At 43.4% G+C, this 23,242-nt stretch overlaps 1 protein-coding gene and 1 pseudogene across 2 annotated transcripts in view; one reads left to right on the forward strand and one right to left on the reverse strand.

Annotated features, from left to right (window-relative positions):
- The window catches only part of CFDP1 (craniofacial development protein 1), a 132,989-nt gene that overhangs the window by 12,716 nt on the left and 97,031 nt on the right, over positions 1 to 23,242 (reverse strand). The window lies entirely within an intron of this gene.
- On the forward strand, positions 16,162 to 16,587 carry LOC116555641 (annotated as a pseudogene). The gene has a single exon (XR_004270610.1). The product of XR_004270610.1 is annotated as a 60S ribosomal protein L34 pseudogene (transcript).

The following is a 23,242-nucleotide window of genomic DNA, read 5'->3' on the forward strand; positions in this document are numbered from 1 at the left end:
ACTCTCACTAAGGCCTGTGACAGAGGACCCAGTCTCAGAGTTGGAAAGGATCATCTTTGAAATAACCTATATCACCCTAACCCATTCCAAAAATCCTACATCACCACCACACAACAGGGTGAAGGACCACTCACCCCCTGTGCTGGGGGTGAGCCGATAGGCTAATGTCCACACTGAACACCAGACTGCTGGGACTGAACAATGACCCTAAACATTCTCATTCTATTAACTGTAGTGGAGAGGATATTAGCTTCCCTAGTGGGTCGCACCCTAGTACATGCTGAGCTTAAGATCAATTCAGAATAGGCTGAGCAAACTTCATCATCTTTGTATTAAGTTGGACAAACAAAGTTCAGAGAGATTAAAAGATAAAACAAGAGTCAAAGCAATAGATGATGCAGATCTGGGACAAGGCAAGATCTCTCCTCTTAGGATGGTGCACTGCACTATCTTGCCTCCAGATGAGAAGTGACTTGAGAGTTTCTCATCAGTTATTTTACTTCCCAGTTTGCTTAAGACAACTCCAAATACCTCTTCATGAGCTTTCAATTCATGTCTTCTAAGCATGGTTTTCCAGACAACTCAATCCCTACGTTATACACTTATGTGTACACACACACACACACACACACACACACTCACTTACTTTCTCTTTTACCATTTTACCAGAAATGGAGCATGACTGGGAATATGGAAACTTACTGCGTCTCAAATCTTTTTCCTTCTCGTCTTCCTGTTACTGCCCTGGTTCTCATTCTCAGATCACCTGGATAATTCAACAGCCTCTTTACTGGTCTCCCTGACCTGTTCTTCCCTACCCTCACTCAATGGTCCTATCCTGGTATCTACTGACATGCTGTAATTAGACTGAATTTTCCAAAACACAAAGCTTATCATGTCTTTCTGCTTAAATGTCTCTTCATTTACCCCTTTGTAAAATATTAATTAAAACAAATTTTTATGTATTTACTTTTTTAGAGACAGGGTCTCGCTGTTACCCAGGCTGTAGTATAGCAGTGTAATCACAGCTCACTACAGCCTCAACCTCCCTGGGTCAAGCGATCCTCCTACCTCAGACTCCTGAGTTGCTGGGACTATAGGTGTGTGCCACATTCAATTAATTTTTTTACGTTTTGTAGAGAGAGTGTCTTGCTATGGTCTCATACTCTTGGGCTCAAGCAATCAATCCTCCTGCCTTGGCCTCCTGAAGTGCTGGGATTATAGTCATGAGCCACCATATCCAGCCTTATCTCAGCTTTAAAAACCACTTCCTCCAGGAAGCCTTCCCTGATCTCTGGATTACGTGCCCCAGTGGTATTCTATCACCTGGGTTCTTTTCGTATGGGATCACTGATCTTTTCTTCAGATGCCTGCGGACTCTTATTTCAGCTGCAGCTGCACTAGATGGTTCTGGGCAAGTGCAGACTCACTGTTGACAACACCCCACCAAAAGCATATGCCCGAAGACTTTCCATTTCTGGCTGTAGGGCCTCCTCTGAGCCTGCCTGTGGGCCACAAGTATTGCCTGGACAGGATGTGGAGCTCAAGCCATTGGGGCTAGCCTGAAGGGACACAAAAGCTGGTGATTAAACAGCCAGGCTCCTGTCCTCACATAGGCAGTTCTAGGAGGTGCCCTGAATGCTTCTCAGAAGTTCTGGTGGCATCAAGCCCTCGTGGCCTTGGAACTGTACTCTTACATTGACTTTTCCTCCTTCCTTGTCTTATTCTTCCCACCACTCACACCTGCTTCATGGGATCACTTCCCAAATAAACTCCCTGCACGTAAAATCCTTTCTTACGTTCTGCTTTGAAGGGAATCTAGCTAACGCTTTTAGGAGAAAAATGATTTTCCTTGTGTAATCTCTATCTTTCTGCGGCTATGTAAGTTCCTGTGTTTCCAAACCTCTCTACACCCATTGGTAGAGTTCTGTGAAGAGTGAGCACTCAATAAGGTCAACAATGTCACCTGGATTACAGAACCAATTCATGGAAGAGAATCAGATCTTTGTAGAATAAAATATTTTTTAGAGCACTTCTACATTGGAAATTTTAATAGGAATAATTCATTTTTTTTTCTTTGAGACAGAGTCTTGCTCTGTCGCCAGACTGGAGTGCAATGGCGCAATCTTGCCTCACTACAACATCTGACTCCCTGGTTCAAGCGATCCTCCTGCCTCAGCCTCCCGAATAGCTGGGACTACCGGCGTGTGCCACCATGCCTAATTTTTTGTATTTTTAGTAGAGACGGGGTTTTGCCGTGTTAGCCAGGATGGTCTCAATCTCCTCACCTCATGATCCGCCTGCCTCAGACCTCCCAAAGTGCTGGTATTCCAGGCATGAGCCACCACTCCTGGCCCTAATTCACTTTCTTTCTCTTTTCTTTGAGACAGAGTCTTGCTCTGTCACCAGGCTGGAGTGCAGTAGTGTGATCTCGGCTCACTGTAACCTCTGCTTTCCGGGTTCAAGCGATTCTCCTGCCTCAGCCTCCCGAGTAGCTGGGACTACAGGTACGCGCCACCACACCCAGCTAATTTTTGTATTTTTAGTAAAGACAGGGTTTCACCATGTTGGCCAGGATGGTCTCGATCTCTTGACCTCGTGATCAGCCCACCTCAGCCTCCTAAAGTGCTGAGATTACAGGCGTGAGCCACCAGGCCACGCCTTTTTTTTTCTTTTATTGGAATAATTAACTTTTATTCTCCCATCAGCTCTCAACATTTAATTTGGGCAGCACCACAGAGTATGTATGCCACCTCTCCCCCTCAGCCTACAGCTCCAGGGGTATTCCTGGGTTAGGCCATGTTTTTGACAAATCACTTTGAAAAGTCTATGAGAAACTTGATTTTCTGAGGCACAGAACTGAGAAGGTTTCCAGAAAAGGAAAAAACCATAATATCCCTTTGCCTTGCTTACCACTAAACATCAGCAAAATGTCTCCTGCAAAATGTCTATTACGTTTTTGGGGAAAGCTTCTAGCTCTCTTTTCACTAGGTCGTTAACATGGTGTAAGGCGTCCTAATGTGATAGTCTCTAAAGCAAAACAATCTGTCTTTTATTTGAGGCCAAATCAAAGTGAATGACACACTGATAGCAGCAGCCAGAACACACAGGAGGCTCATTATAACCAGGAGACCAGCAGCTTCTTCCTAGAACCTGGTATGTGGGCTCCCTAAGGGTTCTGAGCCCTTCCACCCTGACGAGGGTTTCAGTGACCTAATCCTGGTGTCATTTCAGCACAGCTTTCAGAAAGCAGATTTACTGTGACCCTGGCCCTTTCTCTGCCACAAAGCGACATCAACCAGGCTTTCAGGAAGCTGAGGCAGGTGAGAATCAGTCTCTGGGCAGGGGCCGCTGACCCTATTGTGAGGAAGAATATAGGAAAGCCCACTTCAGCCATGCACCTCCCTCTGAGCACTGTGGCTAGCAAGGGACAAATTGGCACTGGCTCTCTACGCCTCTGGCAGCTGTGTATTCTGGCAAACCGTAGAATGGGGAAGTCAGAATTCCCTTACAGACTTCTTTGTTGCCATCAAGAACCAAAGGCAGTTCCAGACCAACAGAACCACTGGTTTCTCTGTACTGGATCCTAAGCTGTAGGGCAAGGTACTGCCAGAAAGTCTGCTTTAACAGACCACCCTCGAGACAAAAGTACTTCATTCAAGAGCTCCTCACCCACCTGTTGCAAGCCAAAGTTCAAAGAAATGCACCATGCACTTGCTCACCCAGAGTACATCCAGAATGTTATGCTGAGGCACTCTGGAATATTATTACCAAGATGCTTCCTGTGTCACAATGACATTGCAACCTCCTTCTGCTGAACATCACGCTACTTTGTTGACTTTACTACCATAAATTTCATATAAAGACTAATCCTGTTCAAGGAGTGTGGCCTTTGCTCTCATCAGCTAGCTTCCACGCTAGGTGAATGAGAGCATGGCTGAGTGCAGCTCATAGTGGTGAAAAAGACACTTATTTTCCAAGCTTATCTTTCCTGCATATTTTGTTCAGTTGTCCATTAACCAGCAATTATCTTCAACTCCCTTCCCACCATGCCAGCCCAAGACCTATCATAACACCAGATGCCAACCAAGACCTTAATTAAGAAACTCAGAAAAGTAAAAGAGACGCAGAATGTAAAATGACAGGTCATCTTTTTCCTTTCTAGGTTCAGAGTTTATAATGATAATTTTCTACAACTTATTCTGCTTATCTTAAGCTCAAGAAATGTAATTTTTTTTTTTTTTTTTTTTTAGACGGAGTTTCGCTCTCGTTACCCAGGCTGGAGTGCAATGGCGCGATCTCGGCTCACCGCAGCCTCCGCCTCCTGGGTTCAGGCAATTCTCCTGCCTCAGCCTCCTGAGTAGCTGGGATTACAGGCACGCGCCACCATGCCCAGCTGATTTTTTGTATTTTTAGTAGAGATGGGGTTTCACCATGTTGACCAGGATGGTCTCGATCTCTTGACCTTGTGATCCACCCGCCTCGGCCTCCCAAAGTGCTGGGATTACAGGCGTGAGCCACCGCGCCTGGCCCAGAAACGTAATTTTTTTAAAGATGGAATCTTGCTCTGTCATCCAGGCTGGAGAGCAGTGGTGTGATCTCAGCTCACTGCAACCTCTGCCTCCCGGGTTCAAGCGATTCTTCTGCCTCAGCCTCCCAAATAGCTGGAATTACAGATGCCCAACCACCACACTCAACTAATTTTTGTATTTTCAGTAGAGATGGGGTTTCGCCATGTTGACCAGTCTGGTCTCGAACTCCTGACCTCCAGTGATCCACCTACCTCAGCCTCCCAAAGTGCTGAAACTACAGGTGTGAGCCACCGCGCCTGGCCAAGAAACGTAATTTTAACAAACATCACTGTAACTAAACAATAAAGTCCATCCTGTTGAGTCTGCCATAGAGATATTGTGGTAACTTGTTTACTTTGTTCCATGTCCATTAGCATGGACTTGGATTTGTCCCACAGATTTATTTAGTAGCAAGTGCACTGTTCTATCTGACCCACCCTCAGCAATGACTGGGATCCTGCTGTTTGTTTAAAAGAGGAACTGGACAGGAGCCGGGAGAGTAACGTGCCGAGTAGAAAGGCTGACAGGGTTTACCAACTGTTTGTGAAGGATAGCAGGAAGATCATTCCCGCTGATCTTTAAAATCAGCTCCAGGTAGCCAGCTGTCTCACTGAATATAATTTTAGGTTTGGAAAGGAATTCAGAGTCATTCATTCATTGCATTCATCCAACAGAGATTACTGAGAACTTACTCTCTACCAGATACTGTGCTCAGAATGGGGATACAAAAATATATAAAGCTTAATCTCTGGCTTTAAAACAAAAATCTAGTGGAGGACAGATCAATATATAGGCAAACTTTAACCACATATTATGAGAGCACAAAAGAAGAAGAGCTGAAGGGATGTTTAATCCAATCTCATTTTATAGATCAGTCAACTAAACTCCACAAAAGAAACCTTTACAGTTTACAGCAGGAGACTTATGGTTAGTACTCAGTGCTTTTGATGCCCAGGCTACTGTCTTTTCCACCTTGCTTGGTGCTAGATTTAAGTCCAAATAGCTGCGATTATAGGCATATATCATTAAGCCCAGATAATTTTAAAAACATTTTTATACAGATGGGAGTCTTGCTATTTTGTCCAGGCTGGTCTTGAACTCCTGGTCTCAAGCAATCATCCCATTCTGGCCTCCCAAAGTGCTGGGATTATAGGTGTGGGCCACTACACCCGACCTACTACATTTTTAATGTACTAAATCCCCATGATTTGATAACGGACTTACCCAAACCTATTTTTCTCATAACAAAATATTCAACCCTAAACTTGAACTGACAGACCAGTACCATAAGTGGACCAGCAAGGATAGGGTTAACACGTGTACAGAAGCACCAGTGGACCAGCAAGGATAGGGTCAACACATGTACAGAAGCACCACTGACCTTTACTCCAAACTTCAACAAGTGAAGCCTGGATTAAATCTATGCTTTCCATGTAACAAACTGCATAATCACTAAAATGTAACTTATTAGGAACAAAAATTATTTGGCAGAGATACGCAGTTTCTTTAGTATTTGTCATCTGCTTACAAGGCAGGAATGGACCTTTACAATTTTTTTTTTCATGGAGTCTTGCTATGTTGCCCAGACTGGCCCCAAACTCCTGGGCACAAGCAATCGTCCTGCCTCAGCTTCCTAAGTTGCTGGGACTATAGGCACACACCACTGCATCCGTCGGAATGGATTTTTTTGTAGCTCATACATGAACTATTAATATTGTCCAGAGCCATGGAAGGTCTCACACTGGCATGGAACTCTCTGAGAAACAGGAAGAAAGCAAGCTTAATGAAGGTAATTCTTCCTTGAGGGCTGTCTGTCTGGAACAACGTTTCTCTTTCAGATTTTCTCTGGAGTTAGCTAAAATCCCTAAGAATAAAAAGTACAACTCAAATCCCTGGGCAAATTTCACGGCTCACCTGTATAAATCTCTAAGTAATCTACCCAAAGCCCAAGATGAGACCACTCAGGGAAATTGACTGGAAGCCACTGGTGGGATATTAGGGAGCCAGTTTAACTCCCATTCACTTTTCAACACTATTGACAGTACTCTCTGGGACAACAGCCTCAGGAAAGCAGAAAACCAGAAGTATGACAAGAAGTTCCAAAGATTTTTAAACCTCTTGTGGCTTGAAAAATTGTCACTACTCTTACATCTATTAATAAAGTTGATACAGTGCCAGCAAGAAAAGTGCTATCTACCAGCAAAAGGTGAAAAGCAAAGCTGACAAAGAGCAACAGCTTCACCGTTTTAATACAAATCGAAAGTGATTTACTCCTCAGTTCTATTATTCTTCGCTAATCTAAGAATGAAGGGCACTTACATTCGTCTGGTTTGATTTCGGCTGCTCTACATCTTTATAACTTGTGTCTACAACATACCTGATTGTTATAGTGACAAAAGTCCTGAATTCTAATATCTCCCAAAACATACTGCAGAAAGCCCTTGCCAACCCTTCCTTCCATGTGTTGTTGAGCAGAGGTGCTTCCCCCTGTTCTGGCCTCTCAGTTGACGGTCAAGGAAAACTAAGAAATTTTAGCTGACTTTGGTTCTATTTAAATCAAGAGCTCTTCCTATATAAGATACCACCATCCGTTTGTAATTGCTAAAGCATGAATTGTTTTTCCAAAAGCAGTGGACGTACTCTAAATGCACATACTCCTGGTCTCTATGATAATCAAGGGCATTCATTTTGAAAATGTCACATGGGGACAGGGGCTCTCAAGTGACACTGAAATGGACTTTTTCTCTGGGACAAGCTAACTGACCTGCTGGGCAGTCTCAGTACCAGCGCCAAGAGAAGGCTAACATTCTTCTCTGTGAAGAGCACTCCTTTCCTGGTCTATTGTTCCACTGCAACCAGCCAACTCAGTGGCTTTGTGTCTCTTGCCACAAAGAGTAATGTGTTGTTTGTGTTTATTACTCTGCTTACTTCAGACCTTTCAGAGAAGGTCTACATTTGAGAGCTATTAGGAAAGAACAGATCCTCTTCCACATCCTTCCCTGGTGCATGTAAAACACCTGTGATGCTTGGTTCATGCATGTAACACAGAGAGAAATGCTGTAGGAAGATGTAAAAGAACTTGTACTACCAGGAAGGATGTGAGGTTTTTTTTTTCCCTTTTTTTGGGGGACAGGGTCTCGCTCTATCACCCAGGCTGGAGTACGGTGGCACAATCTCGGCTCACTACAGCCTCTGCCTCCTGGGTTCAAGTAGTTCTTTTGCCTCAGTCTCCTGATAGCTGGGATTACAGGTGCCCACCATCATGCCCAGCTAATTTATGTATTTTTAGTAATGAAACAGGTTTCACCATGTTGGGCAGGCGGGTCTTGAATTCCTGGCCTCAAGTGATGTGCCCACTTGGGCCTCCCATAGTGTTGGAATTAAAGGTGTGAGCCACTGTGCCTGGTCGGTATGTGAGTTTTAAGGTATGCAAGTGTTCATTCCACTCTTGCTTCTGAGGGATGTTATATGGTGAAACATGCCCCAGTTCTTCTCTCTTTGCATGTAGTCCCTTGAATTACACAGAAGAAATTCCATAGAGAATCTCGAGCTGAAAGTTTTAGTTGCTGCCCCTAACCAAAGCAAATGAGATGTCTTAAAGTCAAGTTAGTGAGTGTTGATTTTTTTTTCTTGAGATTAAGTCTTACTCTGTTGCCAGGACTAGAGTGCAGTGCCCTGATCTTGGCTCACTGCAACCTCTGCCTCTGGGGTTCAAGTGATTCTCCTGCCTCAGCCTCCCGAGTAGCTGTGATTACAGGTGCCCACTACTATGACTGGCTAATTTTTGCATTTTTAACAGAGATGAGGTTTCGCCATGTTGGCCAGGCTGGTCTTGAACTCTCAGCCTCAGGTGATCCGCCTGCCTCAGCCTCCCAAAGTGCAGAGATTACAGACATGAGACATCACACCTGGCCTGTTCATTGTTGTATTTGTCTATTTGAATAGAAAGAAAAGGAAGTGAATAACTACCTTCAACGGCAATAAGATTAGCTTCTTCAGAGGCTACAAAAGGGAAGACCAATACATGGAAGTACCAATACATGCTATAACATGGCAGGACCATGAAAACATTATGCTAAGAGAGAGAAGCCAGGAACAAGGGGCCACATATTGTATGATTCCACTGATATGTAATGTCCAGAACAGACAAACCTACACAGAAAGTAAATTAAGGCTTCCCAGGGTCAAGAGGAAATGGGGTTAAGAGTTGAGGGTGGTGGTAGCTGACACCTAATGACAGATAAAGGGTATAGGGTTTCTTTTTGGAATAATTAATATGTCCTGAAATTGTAGTGATGCACAATTCTGCAAATACACTAAAAGCCATTTAATTGTAGACTGGTATGAGAATTATACCTAAATAAAATAAATCTGTTTTGAAAATAATAAATGACTACTCTTCCTCTAGGTACTGGATTTATATGCTCAATTTATCTTTTATCAACAGGAAAAACAAAAGGAAAATATTTTTTATTTTATTTATTTATTTTTGACACAGAGTCTCACTCTGTTGCCCAGGCTGGAGCGCAGTGGCATGATCTTGGCTCACTGCCACCTCTGCCTCCTGAGTTCAAACAACTCTCCTGTCTCAACCTCCAGAGTAGCTGGGATTACAGGTGCCTGTCACCATGTCTGGCTAACTTTTGTATTTTTAATAGAGATGGAGTTTCACCATATTGGCCAGGCTGGTCTAGATCTCCTGACTCAAGTGATCTTCTTGCCTCGGCCTCCCAAAGTACAGAGATTACAGCAGAAGCCACCACACTTGGCCAGGAAAGTATTTTTAAAGTCAAAATATGTTTCCTGGATTCACAAAAGCATCACAGAATTGGGCCATAATTTGGCCAACCTAAAGAAAGGGTTGGCCAGGCATGGTGGCTCACACCTGTAATCCCAGCACTTTGGAAGGCCAAGGCAGGTGGATCATGAGGTCAACAGATTGAGACCATCCTGGCCAACATTGTGAAACCCCGTCTCTACTAAAAATACACACACAAAAAATTACCTGGGCATGGTAGCATGCACCTGTAGTCCCAGCTACTTGGGAGGCTGAGGCAGGAGAATGGCTTGAACCTGGGAGGCAGAGGTTGCAGCGTGCCATTACACTATAGCCAGGTGACAGAGCGAGACTCTATCAAAAAGAAAAAAAAAAAAAAGAAAAAGAAAAGAGAAAAGAAATCTAGGAGCAGAGGAAAATTCTATATTAAAAAAATAATAATAAAAAAGAAAAGAAAAGTAAGAAAGGCTTTAGCCTAGGCAACATGGCAAAACCCCGTCTCTATAAAAAATATAAAAAAAATTTGCTGGGTGTGATGGTGTGTGCCTGTAGTCCTAGCTACTTGGGAGGCTGAGGTGGGAGGACTGCTTGAACCTGGGAGGCACAGTTTCCAGTGAGCCAAGATCACGCCACCGCACTCCAGCCTGGGTGACTGAGTGAGACCTTATCTTTTTATTTTTATTTTTTTAGAGACGGGGTCTCACTATGTTGCCCAGGCTGGAGTACAGTGGCTATTCACAGTTTCGATCCCACTACTGATCAGCACGGGATTTTTGACCTGCTCTGTTTCCGACCTGGGCCGGTTCACCCCTCCTTAGGCAACCTGGTGGTCCCCTGCTCCCGGGAGGTCACCATATTGATGCCGAACTTAGTGTGGACACCCGATCGGCATAGTGCACTACAGCCCAGAACTCCTGGGCTCAAATGATCCTCCCACTTCAGCCTTCCGAGTAGCTGGGACTATAGGCACGTGCCACCGCGCCCGGCGAGACCCTATCTTAAAAAAAAAAAAAAAAAAAAAAAAAAAAAAAAGAAGGGTTTCCTGGCATAGCAATATATAATAAATGATACTCAACAAGAAATGGGCACTGGCATTAATCTGCCTTGAGGCTGTCTCTTGCTTTTCCTTCTTTGTTTATGTAACCTTAAGGTGATAACTCAGAAGGACTATGTACAAGAATTCCAATATGGTCTGGTACGAAATTTCCCCCCACTTTACAGTTTGAAAAATGTAAAACTGAAAGAAAAGTTGAAAACACAGAACCACTATTTATCTAAATATTCTTCACTTAGGTTCAATTATTAACATTTTGCCACATATAACTTTTCTTTATATATATATATTTACTATTTTTGGCTGTGTTGAGCCTGTAGAGCCATTGTGTCACTTCATCTCTACACACTTTAGCATGTGTCTCCCAAGGACATTTTCCAACATACACTAAAGAAATTTAATATTGATATGATGACACAATAAAGGGTCCAAGTTCAAATTTCCTTCAACACACCTCCCAAAATGGCCTTGTCAGTTGCTCCCTGTTCTCTCCTGTCATGCGTCACCTTTGAAAGTTTCATTTCTTTTCTTTTTTTTTTGAGATGGAGTTTCTCTCTTGTTGCCTCAGCTGGAGTACAATGGTGAGATTTTGGCTCACTGCAACCTCTGCCTCATGGGTTCAAGTGATTCTTCTCCCTCAGCCTCCTGAGTAGCTGGGATTACAGGCGTGCACCACTAAGCCCAGCTGATTTTTCTTTTTTTGTTTTAGTAGAGATGGAGTTTCACCATGTTGGCCAGGATGGTCTCGATCTCCTGACCTCGTGATCCACCTGTCTCGGCCTCCCAAAGTGCTGGGATTACAGGTGTGAGCCACTAGGCCTGAGTGAAAGTTTCTTTAGTCTTCTTTAATCTTGTAATCTAGCAGTCTCTTGCCTTTTTTGTTGTTTTCATTTTTGGTCTTTGGTGTCCTGTTAATTATTAAGAGTCTAGTCTGGTTGACCTATAGAATGTTGCTTATTGGATTTATCTGCTTCCTATGACTAGATTCAGGATAAACATTTTTGCCAAGGATGCTAAATAGAATAGGCTGGGTACTGCTGACCGCACCATCAACAGGGTACTAGCGTCAGGTCAGCCCATGCTGGCGATGCCAAGTGTGATCCCTTGGGTAAGGTGGTGACTGAAAGAGCTCTCACTTGTAAAGGTACATTTTCCTTCTGTAATTACTTTGTAATTCATGTATAATATATGAGATAATACTCTCAGGAAGTTCAGAAGTTCTGACTTATTATTTCTTGTGCCTTACTCTATAATGTCTTTAGCTATGTCTACAGACAGAGTAGGGTGAATTAATAGTAAAGAATCCTATTTCAAAGGCCAGGCATGCTGGCTCACACCTATAATTCCAGAACTTTGGGAGCCTGGGGAGGGAGGATCATTTGAGCCTAGGAGTTTGAGACTGTATATAGTAAGCTATTGTTGTGCCACTGCACTCCAGCCTGGGCAAAAGGATAAGACTCTGTCTCAAAAAAAAAAAAAAAAAAAGCTCTATTTAGAAGACAAATATACAAATATTCAGGAAATCCCCAAAGGATAGTAAAGATCTAGCTATAGAAAAGTCTTTAAAAAGTTAAAGAGGAGTTAACTACAGAAAAGGCAAAGGGCTATGGGATCTTCAGCAGAATCCCAGATAGGACAGGCAAGTGGCGAGGACAGAGGCCTCTCTGAACAACATGGTCCTCACATAGATGAGTGGATTCTTCTCAAGGCCTGGTGCCTGGTACATATGAGGGTTAAACGACATGAAGTCAGTGGCAAAGAAAACCTCTTCTGACCTGCCAGAAGGGAATACTTCTGAATTTCCCTTCCCTTCTGTCCACTCAAATGTGGTTTCATCTCCTCCCCTGGGAAAGAGATAATGCTGCAGCCCTTCCCGCCTCTGCTCTAGCAATTTCCTTCTTTCAACCACTCCCATGGTGGGGGAGTCCTGGCAAAGCTGAGAAGGACACTCCACCATTTCACAGCAATGTGGGAGTAAAGAAGGCCAGGGGACTCTCTAAGGAGGAAATGTTTAGTTTAATGGAAACTAGATTATGCCTGGGGAGGAGATGCTTTGTCTCTGAGGTATAAACTGCTGTTGCTTTAATTTGTATGATCAGACACAGCTGGGGAGAATAATTTATTGACCAATACAATTTACATTTCTGAGACACAATTTTAAAGGAATTATTAAATACAGCTTCTAACAAAGCCCATAATGACATCTTTCTTTATGCAGAAACCTGGGAGCTCAACAGAGGAAGACACAGCTTATTTTCCAGATACTGGTTCCATATGGGCTCCCACCAGTCATAGCTGCAGAGGCCAAGAAGAGCTGAGACAGAGTCAGCATCTGGCAACAAAAGTCAACGACCTGGCAGGGCATGGTGGCTTATGCCTATAATCCCAGCACTCTGGTAGGCCGAGGCGGGGTGATCACTTAAGGTCAGGAGTTTGAGACCAGGCTGGCCAACATGGTAAGACCCCTGTCTCTACTAAAAAAACACAAAAAATTAGCTGGACATGGTGGTGCATGCTTATAATTCCAGCTACTCAGGAGGCTGAGGCATGACAATTGCCTGAACCCAGGAGGAGGAGGTTGCAGTGAGCTGAGATCATGCCACTGCACTCCAGCTTGGGTGATGGAGTGAGTTCTGTCCCACAGCCCCACCCTCCCCAAAAAAGTCAGTGACCTCTCTTAAGGTCTGTGTTCTGTGCTCTGCTGTGACTGTGCCAACACGATGCAGGTCTGTGCCGTTCTGAGGGCTAGAGTCACATACTCTCATGAACACTCCCCTGATCGTTCCCATAAGGACATCATGGCCAGGCAACCGGCACAGTTGACTCTCCAACTAAGTCAACAGGAGAGACAAAGCACTGGGCAGAGGATCAACGTGCCTCAGTGGTGGGCTATTTGGCTGGCTGCTGATTAGGGAGTTGGGATGCTTTCTTAAACTTCAGCATCCCGCTTTTAGACTTTCTTTTTTCTCCCAGGCATGCATGTCGCCGTCTCTTCACGAAAAAAATCTGAGGACGTTAACATCAATTTTAAATTCTTGGGCACCTCCCAGGAGATCAGGCTAAAGTTTCAGGATGAAGGGGTGTCTTCAGTCAAATCAGAAGTAATTCTTTACAGCATAGACACCTCTCTTAAAATGAGTCATGCCTGCCCCTTTCTAGAAATGGGTAGGCACATTAAGCACATGGCTTTAAATGAAACTCATATGAGCTAAACAATGAAGAGGTGAAGGTCATTTTTCTGCACTTGGCACTCTTGCTAGGGTGCTGACTCCTGAATCTGTTTTCTCAGTGGCATCTGCAACATTGTTTGCTCACTCAGTTGCCAGGGTAGCATCTCTGGCCTACTAGAGGCCACAATTCTACTAACATCAATGGGAAACTCACTGAGGCTTAGACCCCAACCTGCCCCTTCTTCTCTGGGGGCAGATCCCACCTCTTCTCACAAAGCTGGGATACAGCATCAACAGGATTCCCCCAGTGGTGCCACCCCTCACAACCCAGGATTTAAAGAGCTCTTAGGGTGCAGTGGCTCACATCTGTAATCCCAGCACTTCTGGAGGCCTAGGCAGGTGGATAACAAGTTCAGGAGATCGAGACCATGCTAACACAGTGAAACCTCATCGCTACTAAAAACACAAAAAATTAGCTGGGTGTGGTGACATGTGCCTGTAGTCCCAGCTACTAGGGAGGCTGAGGCAGGAGAATTGGTTGAACCCAGGAGGCGGAGGTTGCAGTGAGCCGAGATTGTGCCACTGCACTCCAGCCTGGGCGACACAGCGAGACTCTCAAAAAATACATACGTGCATACATACATACATAGCCCTTAGGAAGCACTGATGTATACAATGCTGATCACAAGAATGGGGTTACTTAAGCATGAGCCCAAAGTGTCACTTTGCTAAGGCAATACAATGGATTTCAACAAAGAAATATTTATTCTCACGGAGGTTGATACTGAAAGCAGAAAACTTTCTTTTTACTGCACGCAGGAAATGGTTTTCATAGATGCTAACCACAGCTGAGCCATCTGTAAACCACAACATCGTTTCTCTTTAATAAATGGAAGATTTTTACCCACGGCATCACTGACCATCAAAAAGAATTCCTATCCTCCATCTCTAGAGCAAGAGAAAACAGTTAAGTAGAGTTTCTTTCTTTAATCTGCTAGCTAGGGGTGGCCAAAACAGCTTTTTCATTTAGAAATGTAGATTGTCCTCCAAGGTTCCTGTCACCCATCCCTGCTGCGAGGTGATGTATGAACCCTTGAACAAGTCCAGTTTCTTTAGATTCTGAGACCCCCTCTCGAAGCATGTGATTTTATGTGACCATGACTCACACAGATCATAATGTAAAACGTGTAACTATGATTGAAGGCCAAAAAGTTTGAAAAAGATGCTTTGGCATTCGCTGGCTGGCGGATGAAGGTATGCTGAAACAAAGCTGGCTAACTCTGCCAGCATAGACTGTTTGAGGGAATACTAGTTAAAAAAAACCAAAAACCGGAGCAATCAATTAAGTACAGCAGATCCTTCCATTCTTTGATTCTTCCTTGTATATTAGCCATTTGCTTTGAGAAACGTGGTATCATGATCTCCCTGCTGTGAGAGCAAGACCTCTGATCCAGGGATCCTCACCCCAGACTGACAGTCTGTGACTAACACCCTCTCCTGGGGGACCAGTGGCTTTGTTACAGCCTTCCAGTCACTGTGAGGCTCAGCTGGTAACGGCAAGGATTGTGTGAGCGTGTTCCTTGTTCTCACTGTTGATAATGAAGGAACAGGGCTCAGAATATGGGACACTGATGGTTTCATGTGAATGAAACAACTAAAAGGAGGGGGACTCATGCAAATAAAAGAACAAAATCCAAAAACATGACCTCAGTCACACCAAGGAAGTTTCCCTCTAAGAATGAAGAGAAACAAGAACCTAAATATAAGCTGCTGAATTTACTTGTACTCTGCAAGAATGCTGGAAAATCTGATGACCAATCATTTCTTATTCTCAGGTAGTATTTTTTTTAAGAGATGGGATCTTGCTGGTTTGGAATTCCTAGGCTCAAGTGATCCTCCTGCCTCAGCTTCCTGAGTAGCTGGGACTTATAGGCATACACCGTTATGCCTTGTTTCGCTAACGGCTAATACGTTAATATTTTAATTAATTAATTAATTATAATTATTATTTTGTTTACAAGACAAGGTCTCACTATGTTGCTCAGGCTGATCCTGAACTCCTAGGCTCAGGGGATCCTCCTGCCTCGGCATCCCGAAGTGCTAGAATTACAGGCATGGGCCACAGTGCCTAGCCTGGCTAATACTTTTTATAATAGCTTTACTGAGATGTAATCCACATTCTAAAGATTTCACCCATTAAAAATGGTACAACTAAACAGTTTTTGGTATATTTATTACCACAATCTCATTTTAGAAAATTGTCACTCTTGCCAAAAAGCCCATTATATCCGGTAGCAGTTACTCTTCGTTTACTCCAACCAACTCTACTTTTTGCCTTAACGGATTTACCTGTTTCTCAGGTAATACTTTAAATCAAGCTTGTCCAACCTGCCTTATTCTGTTGTTATTGTTTTGTTTTATTTTGGGCTTTGAGCAGCCTGAAGCCATGTTTTTTAGTTTTTTCTCCAGTGATAAGTGGAAAAGAGGGGTGAGGAAGGGACTTTATGGGCCCAAACAGAAATAGAAACTAAGAACCCATGACTGTGTTCTCTCCTTTGGATATCTCTGCTTTAAACCATAAATTTAAGACTGTATTCTTCCGGGGACGCTGTGTGCAGGCACTCAGAATGGTCCAGCGTTTGACATACCGACGTAGGCTTTCCTACAATACCGCCTCTAACAAAACTAGGCTGTCCCGGACCCCTGGTAATAGAATTGTTTACCTTTATACCAAGTTGGGAAAGCACCAAAATCAGCATGTGGTGTGTGCCCAGGCAGGCTTCGAGGGGTTCGTGCCGTAAGACCTAAAGTTCTTATGAGATTGTCCAAAACAAAGAAACATGTCAGCAGGGCCTATGGTGGTTCCATGTGTGCTAAATGTGTTCGTGACAGGATCAAGCGTGCTTTCCTTATCGAGGAGCAGAAAATCGTTGTGAAAGTGTTGAAGGCGCAAGCACAGAGTCAGAAAGCTAAATAAAAAATGAAACTTTAAGTAATAAAAATGAAAAGACTTGCTCTAAAAAAAAAAAAAAAAAAAAAAAGACTGTATGTAAGAATCCAGAAGAAACAACACATCTCTCAGTTGGTATCTATTACAGTCTCCTATAGGAAACATATTTAAACTTTCCTAATTTGTTTTCTACCTGATGGTCGTGCATATACTTTGTAAGAAGAATCAGAAATCGAGTCTTTACACAGGAATATCCGAATATCTGAGCACTGCTTGTACAGTGAAGTCCCAGATATCACCAACACTATTTTGGATCTGTGTTTTCAAAGCACTTGGGTACATTGGCTTTGCAGTCAGTGTAGAAACCTGTCCCTGCTACTTAATCAATTTTATTTACAGTTATGTGTCGCTTATGTTCTGAGAAATACATTGTTAGGTGATTTCATCATTGTGCCAACATCATAGAGTGACCTAGATAGCATAGACTACTCCACGTGGAAGTTGGTAAAGCTTATGGCTCCTAGGCTACAAATCCGTATCGCATGTCACTGTACTAAGTACTACAGTCAACTGTAACACAACGGTAAGTATCTGTGTGTCTAAACATATCTAAACCTAGAAAAAGTACAGTAAAAATATGGTACTGTTCAACATGCTAAACCCAAAAATCTGAAATCCAAAATGTTCCAAAATCCAAAACTTTTTGAGCACTGACATGACACTAAAAGGAGCATTTCAAATTTTGAATTTCCAGATTTGGGGTGCTCAATTGCTAAGTACAATACAAACATTAAAAAAAAAATTCCCATATCTGAAACACTTCTGGTCCCATGTTGGATAAGGGATACTTAACCTGTGTATAAAAGATAAAAAATGGTACACCTATATAGGACATTTACCATGAATGAAGCCTGCGGGACTGGAAGTTGCTCTGGGTGAGTCAGTGAGTAAGTGGTGAGTGAACGTGAAGGCCTAGGACATTACCATACACTACTGTGGATTTTATAACCACTGTGCACTTAGACCACACTACATTTATTAAAAAAATTTTTTTCAGCTGGGTGCAGTGGCTCACGCCTGTAATCCCAGCACTTTCAGAGGCCAAGTGGGTGGATCATGAGGTCAGGAGTTCGAGACCAGCCTGGCCAATGTGGTGAATCCCCATCTCTACTAAAAATACAAAAATTAGCTAGGCATGGTGGAACGCACCTATAGTCCCAGCTACTCAGGAAGCTAAGGCAGAAGAATTGCTTGAACCCGGGAGGCGGAGACTGCAGTGAAGCGAGATTGTGCCATTGCACTCTGGCCTGGGCGATACAGCAAGACTCTGTCTCAAAAAAAAATTTTTTTTTCTTTCTTCAGTAACAATTTAACCTTAGCTTGCTGTAACTTTATAAACCTTTTAACCTTTCAAAACTTTGTGACTCTTTTGTAGTTACACTTAGCTTAAAACATAGCACAGCATCGCTTCTCGGCCTTTTGGCTAAGATCAAGTGTAAAACATAGCACAGCTGTAGAAAAATACTTTCTTTATATCCTATAAGGTTCTATTTTAAAATTTTTTCACTGTTTTTACTTTTTAATATTTAAGAAAACTAAGACAAACAAACACATTAGTCTAGGCCTGCAGACCATCAGTATCACTGTCTTTCACCTCCCACTGGTAAGTCTTCAAGAGCAACATTGCATCTGGAGCTGCCATCTCCTGTGATAACAATACTTTCTTATAAAATCCCTCCTGAAGGACCTGCCTGAGGCTGTTTCACGCTAACTTTTTTTTTTTTTTTTTTTTTTTTAACAAGCAGAAGGAATACACTCTAAAATAACAACTGAAAGTATACTATAGGGCTGGGCTGGTGGCTCACGCCTGTAATCCCCATACTTTGGGGGGCTGAGGCAGGTGGATGACCTGAGGTCGGAGTTGGAGACCCGCCTGACTAACATAGTGAAACCCCGTCTCCACTAAAAACACAAAAATTAGCCAGGCCTGGTGGCATGTGCCTGTAATCCCAGCTAGTCCAGAGGCTGAGGCAGGAGAACTGCTTGAACCCAGAAGGCAGAGGTTGCAGTGAGCTGACAGTGTCATTGCACTCCAGCCTGGGCAACAAGAGCGAAACTCTGTCTCAAAAAAAAAAAGTATACATACATAAAACGATAACATAGCTGTTTATTCTTAAATATTACGTACTGTACCTAATTATATGTACTATACTTTTATATGACTGGCAGCGTGGTAGGTTTCTTTATACCAACATCATCATGAACACACGAGTGGTGCGTGACTCTATTTATTTTTACTCTGGGCAAGTTATTTTCTCTGAGTCTCAAATAACCAATTAGAAAATGATGATAATAAGAACTACCTTGCAGGGTGATGATTTAATGAGATAGTCATCAACTTAGCCCTTATTGTTGAGTGCCTTCAGTGTTCCAGACTCTTTGTTGGCCACTGGAGATAGACAGATTTCTTACCCTCATTTAATTTATTCACGAGACGGATACACAAACAAGCAATTACATTAGGAGAAAACCACTACACAGGAAGTGCAGTGGAGCATAAGAGTATGAGACGGGGAAGGGTGCAGAGAGAGGGGAAGTATCTGAGAGTTGAAGGATGAGAAGGAATTTGCCAGGGGGACAAGGTGGGATAGATCAGTTCAGAACAAGGCAACTGCCACTGACATGTGTGTGAACGCACTTAGCATAGTGTCTGGCACACAATAGGTCATCAATACCTCCTGTCATCCTCCGTCTTATCCTCTTGTGTTATGAAAAAAAACACACTCTAGAATCCAGAAAGAAATTTTAACAATTGTGGCTGCTAGGAAAGATGAAGGGATCTGGGACTTATGAGTCACTTGTTCTGTCTTTTTCTGAGGCTAAGTCATCTTTGGCAGCAAAGTGTATTGTAAATTTTGGTGGCTTCTGTCCCCACAAACTTTCGATTTTGAGAAATGTCAAGCTAAGAAAAGTTGATCTCCTTTAATCTAGACAGTCCCCCTACCTATAGAATGGCCTGCTATTTAGACCTGTCTGCTTGCTAATTTGAGCTTCTTTGATGGCATCTGGTAGTCTTCTAGCACAGAAAGACCCTGGATTCTTCTCCACTTTGAGTGACTGCATTTAGTCCCGGGCCTTAAACACTATTTGTATGCCTATGACCCCCAAATGTCTTCTCTTCAGCCCAGATCCTAACTCCAGCTTTATATACCCAACAGCCTTGAGTGCCCTTGTCTGCTCTGCCTACAGCCTTACACGTCTTAGTTGCGGGGGTCAACAACTGTCCAGTCCTTACCTCCCAGACCTCTCCCAGTTCAACCCCTTGTTCAGTCCCCTTCAGGCATGCATCCATCTTAGAGGCCTTGCCTCAAGCTACTCCTCCTACCCAAGGACTCTCTTCCCAGTTAGCACTCTGGCTAACTTCATGACCTCCCTTAAGTCTTTGCTTAAATCTCCACTTCTCGGTGAGGCTTACCCTGCCCGTCTTACTTAATACCACAGCCTTCTTCTTCACCCCACATCCTGATCCTCTCCTCAGAATGTCTTTTCTCTATCATATTAGCATTTTCTAAGGCATCCATAAATTATTTGTTATGCTTATTCTTTTACTGTCTATCTCTCTGCTGGAGTGGAAACTCTACAAGGGCTGGAACCAATGTCTATTTTGTTCACTGATATAACCCAAGCACCTGGTATGGTGTCTGGCACTTGGTAGGCACTCAATAAATATTTGCTGAAAGCATGTATGGATCTTGGGAAACCGTATCAACATCACACATTATAAATTCCAGTGAAGTGATACTGATTAAAGTAACAACTCTTGGCATTGGCTAACCTCTCAGTTGCTACTCACACTGGGAACTCAGTATTTCAGAGCATGCACAGGGAAGGATTTATCAATTGCAACAGATGACAGACATTTTTGAATGGCTGTCAATAGCCTGGAATTTGTCCTAGCCTGGCTTAGGCACCTCCCATGAGAGCCTGCAGAATGTTCAATGATCTTGTCATAAGCTGTAATTTCAGGTACAAGGTTTAAGATACCTTAGCCGACAAATAAGGAAGAGAAAAAAGGAGAAGCATGGACAAATTGTTTCTTTGTTCTTTTGTTTTTTGGTCCATGAAAACAGCTTTTTTTGGGAACAGTGATACTCGATTCATTTTATGTAAAAATAAAGCTCTAAGTCAGGAGACCTACTGAAAGGAGGTGGCAAATGAGTTTTCCCCTTGTCGCTGGCTACACTGCAGTCGGGTTGCTTTTGATTGTTTGGTTTTAGAGGGCTAATTTTAAAGTCATATACACTACTATGTTATGAGCCAGGAGCAATGCCTTAGTGAGTCTGGAAGCTAAAAACCAACACTGGATGGACATAATTGGAGCAATTATCTCACTCAATAGTCAACTGAACAACTAACTACTCCTCAGAATCTGTCAGAAAGAATTTAGGTGTACAAATTTGCTACAGGCAGCAAGCTAAGATCTAGAAAAAATGGCCACTCCCTAAAGCTGTCACATCCTGCCATGGCAAGGTAAGAGAATTCTTCAGACACGAACTTCCTCTCTTGTTCAGTGGGAATCTGAGCTGGGGAGCACAGTGAACCAGTAAGTTGGCTAACAGCAGCTAGAAAAAGACATGAAAAGGAACTGGTGCTTCTTACTGCTGGGGACTGTGGTGCCTGGTTAAGAACCTCAAGGATAAAAAGAAGAGCCTAAAAACTTCCAAAGAGAGGAATAAAATGAGGTCATAAATACAGATTCAAGATTTCCAAATGGCTTCAGACTTCTCAACACTAGAAGCCAGGAGACTGACGGTGAAGCAATAGCCTCACAATTCTGAAGGAAAAGCATTCATTTTTCACCTCTAACTCTATACCCAGAAAACCACAAATAACATGTGAAGGGAGGAAAAAGTCATTTTCAGACATGCAAAGCTTCAAAATTTAGCTTCTGTAAACCTTTCCTGACGAAGTTATTAGAGGGTGAGTTCTATCAAAACAGGGGAATAAACCTGGAAGAGGAAGACACAGAATCCAAGAAACAGAGCTCCACAGAGGAAGAAAAGGCCGTCCCAGAACAACAGCTGCACAGAAAGCAAAGAGAACAAAGAGCCCAGACTTGTGCAGGAGAATGGAGGGCTCCATAGGGATGTCAGGGGAAACGGGGGAGAGGGCAGAGGGGAAGGATGGGACTGACAAATTATAGAATATAGTGGAATACTAAAGACTACAGTAGAATATAAAGTATGGTAGAAAGAGTAATTGGGGGGATTTTATGGTTTTGTTGAAGAGTTTGGAAAAAAAAATTTGTGATGGAGACAGAAAACCATCCAGTCAATCAAATATACACATATATACATGAAAGGAAATATAAAAACAGTCCATGCCAAGGCTCAGTATCGGACAACACAGGATAATCAGGTCAACACCAAATTATAACGTAATTTAACTGGAATAATGGAAACAGAACTGGGATGTTGAGGGGCAGGGGGTGGTATGAGAGTGTTAAATCATCTTCTAAAACAGGAGTTGGTATTTGACCTCCCAGCTCCCTGGTTCAAGCGATTCTCCTGCCTCAGCCTCCTGAGTAGCTGGGATTACAGGCACATGACACCATGCCCAGCTAATTTTTTTATGGAGATGAAGTTTCACTCTTGTTGCCCAGGTGGGAGTGCCATGGTGCAATCTCAGCTCACTGCAACCTCTGCCTGCTGGGTTCAAGTGATTCTCCTGCCTCTGCCTCCTGACTAGCTGGGATTACAGGCATGTACCACTATGCCTGGCTCATTTTTGGATTTTTAATAGAGATGGGGTTTCTCCATGTTGGTCAGGCTGGTCTTGAACTCCCAACCTCAGGTGATCCACCCACCTTGGCCTCCCAAAGTGTTGGGATTACAGGTGTGAGGCACTGCACCCAGCCTAATTTTTGCATTTTTAGTAGAGACAGGGTTTCCCGATGTTGGCCAGGCTAGTTTCCCAATCCTGAACTCAGGTGATCCGTCTGGCTCTGCCTCCCAAGGTGCTGAGATTGGCCAGGCACGGTGGCTCACACCTGTAATCCCAGCACTTTGGGTGGCCAAGGCGGGCACATCAAAAGGTCAGGAGATCAAAACCATCCTGGCCAACATGGTGAAACCCCATCTCTACTAAAAATACGAAAAATTAGCCAGGCATGGTGGCCAGTACCTGTAATCCCAGCTACTCTGGAGGCTGAGGCAACCAGGGAGGCGGAGGGTGCAGTGAGCCGAGATCACGCCACTGCAACAGAGCACGTCACTCCAGCCCGGCAACAGAGCAAGACTCTGTCTCAGACAAACAAACAAAAAACGTGCTGGGATTACAGGCATGAACCACCACAACCAGCCAAAAGACAGAATTTTACAATATGGACAAAAATACCAAAAGAAACAGTTAAGAGTTTATTTTATTTTAGTTTTTTTGAGACGGAGTTTCACTCTTCTTGCCCAGGCTGGAGTGCAATGGTGTGATCTTGGCTCACCGCAAGCCCCACCTCCCAGGTTCAAGCAATTCCCCTGCCTTAGCCTTAGGTGATCCGACCTCAGCCTCCCAAAGTGCTGGAGTTATAGGTGTGAGCCACCACGCTTGGCCTAGTTGAGTTTAAAGTGACTGCCCCTCGAAAAAGGACCCAGGACTGAGTCAGGCAATTGCATAGGACATTCTGACGTTTCCAAATTATGCATCTGCATGACTTTGATGTTAAAA

This window comes from Sapajus apella, unplaced genomic scaffold (assembly GCF_009761245.1).
Source record: "Sapajus apella isolate SASKATOON/1434 unplaced genomic scaffold, GSC_monkey_1.0 scaffold15, whole genome shotgun sequence".
Classification (NCBI taxonomy): Eukaryota; Metazoa; Chordata; class Mammalia; order Primates; family Cebidae; genus Sapajus; species Sapajus apella.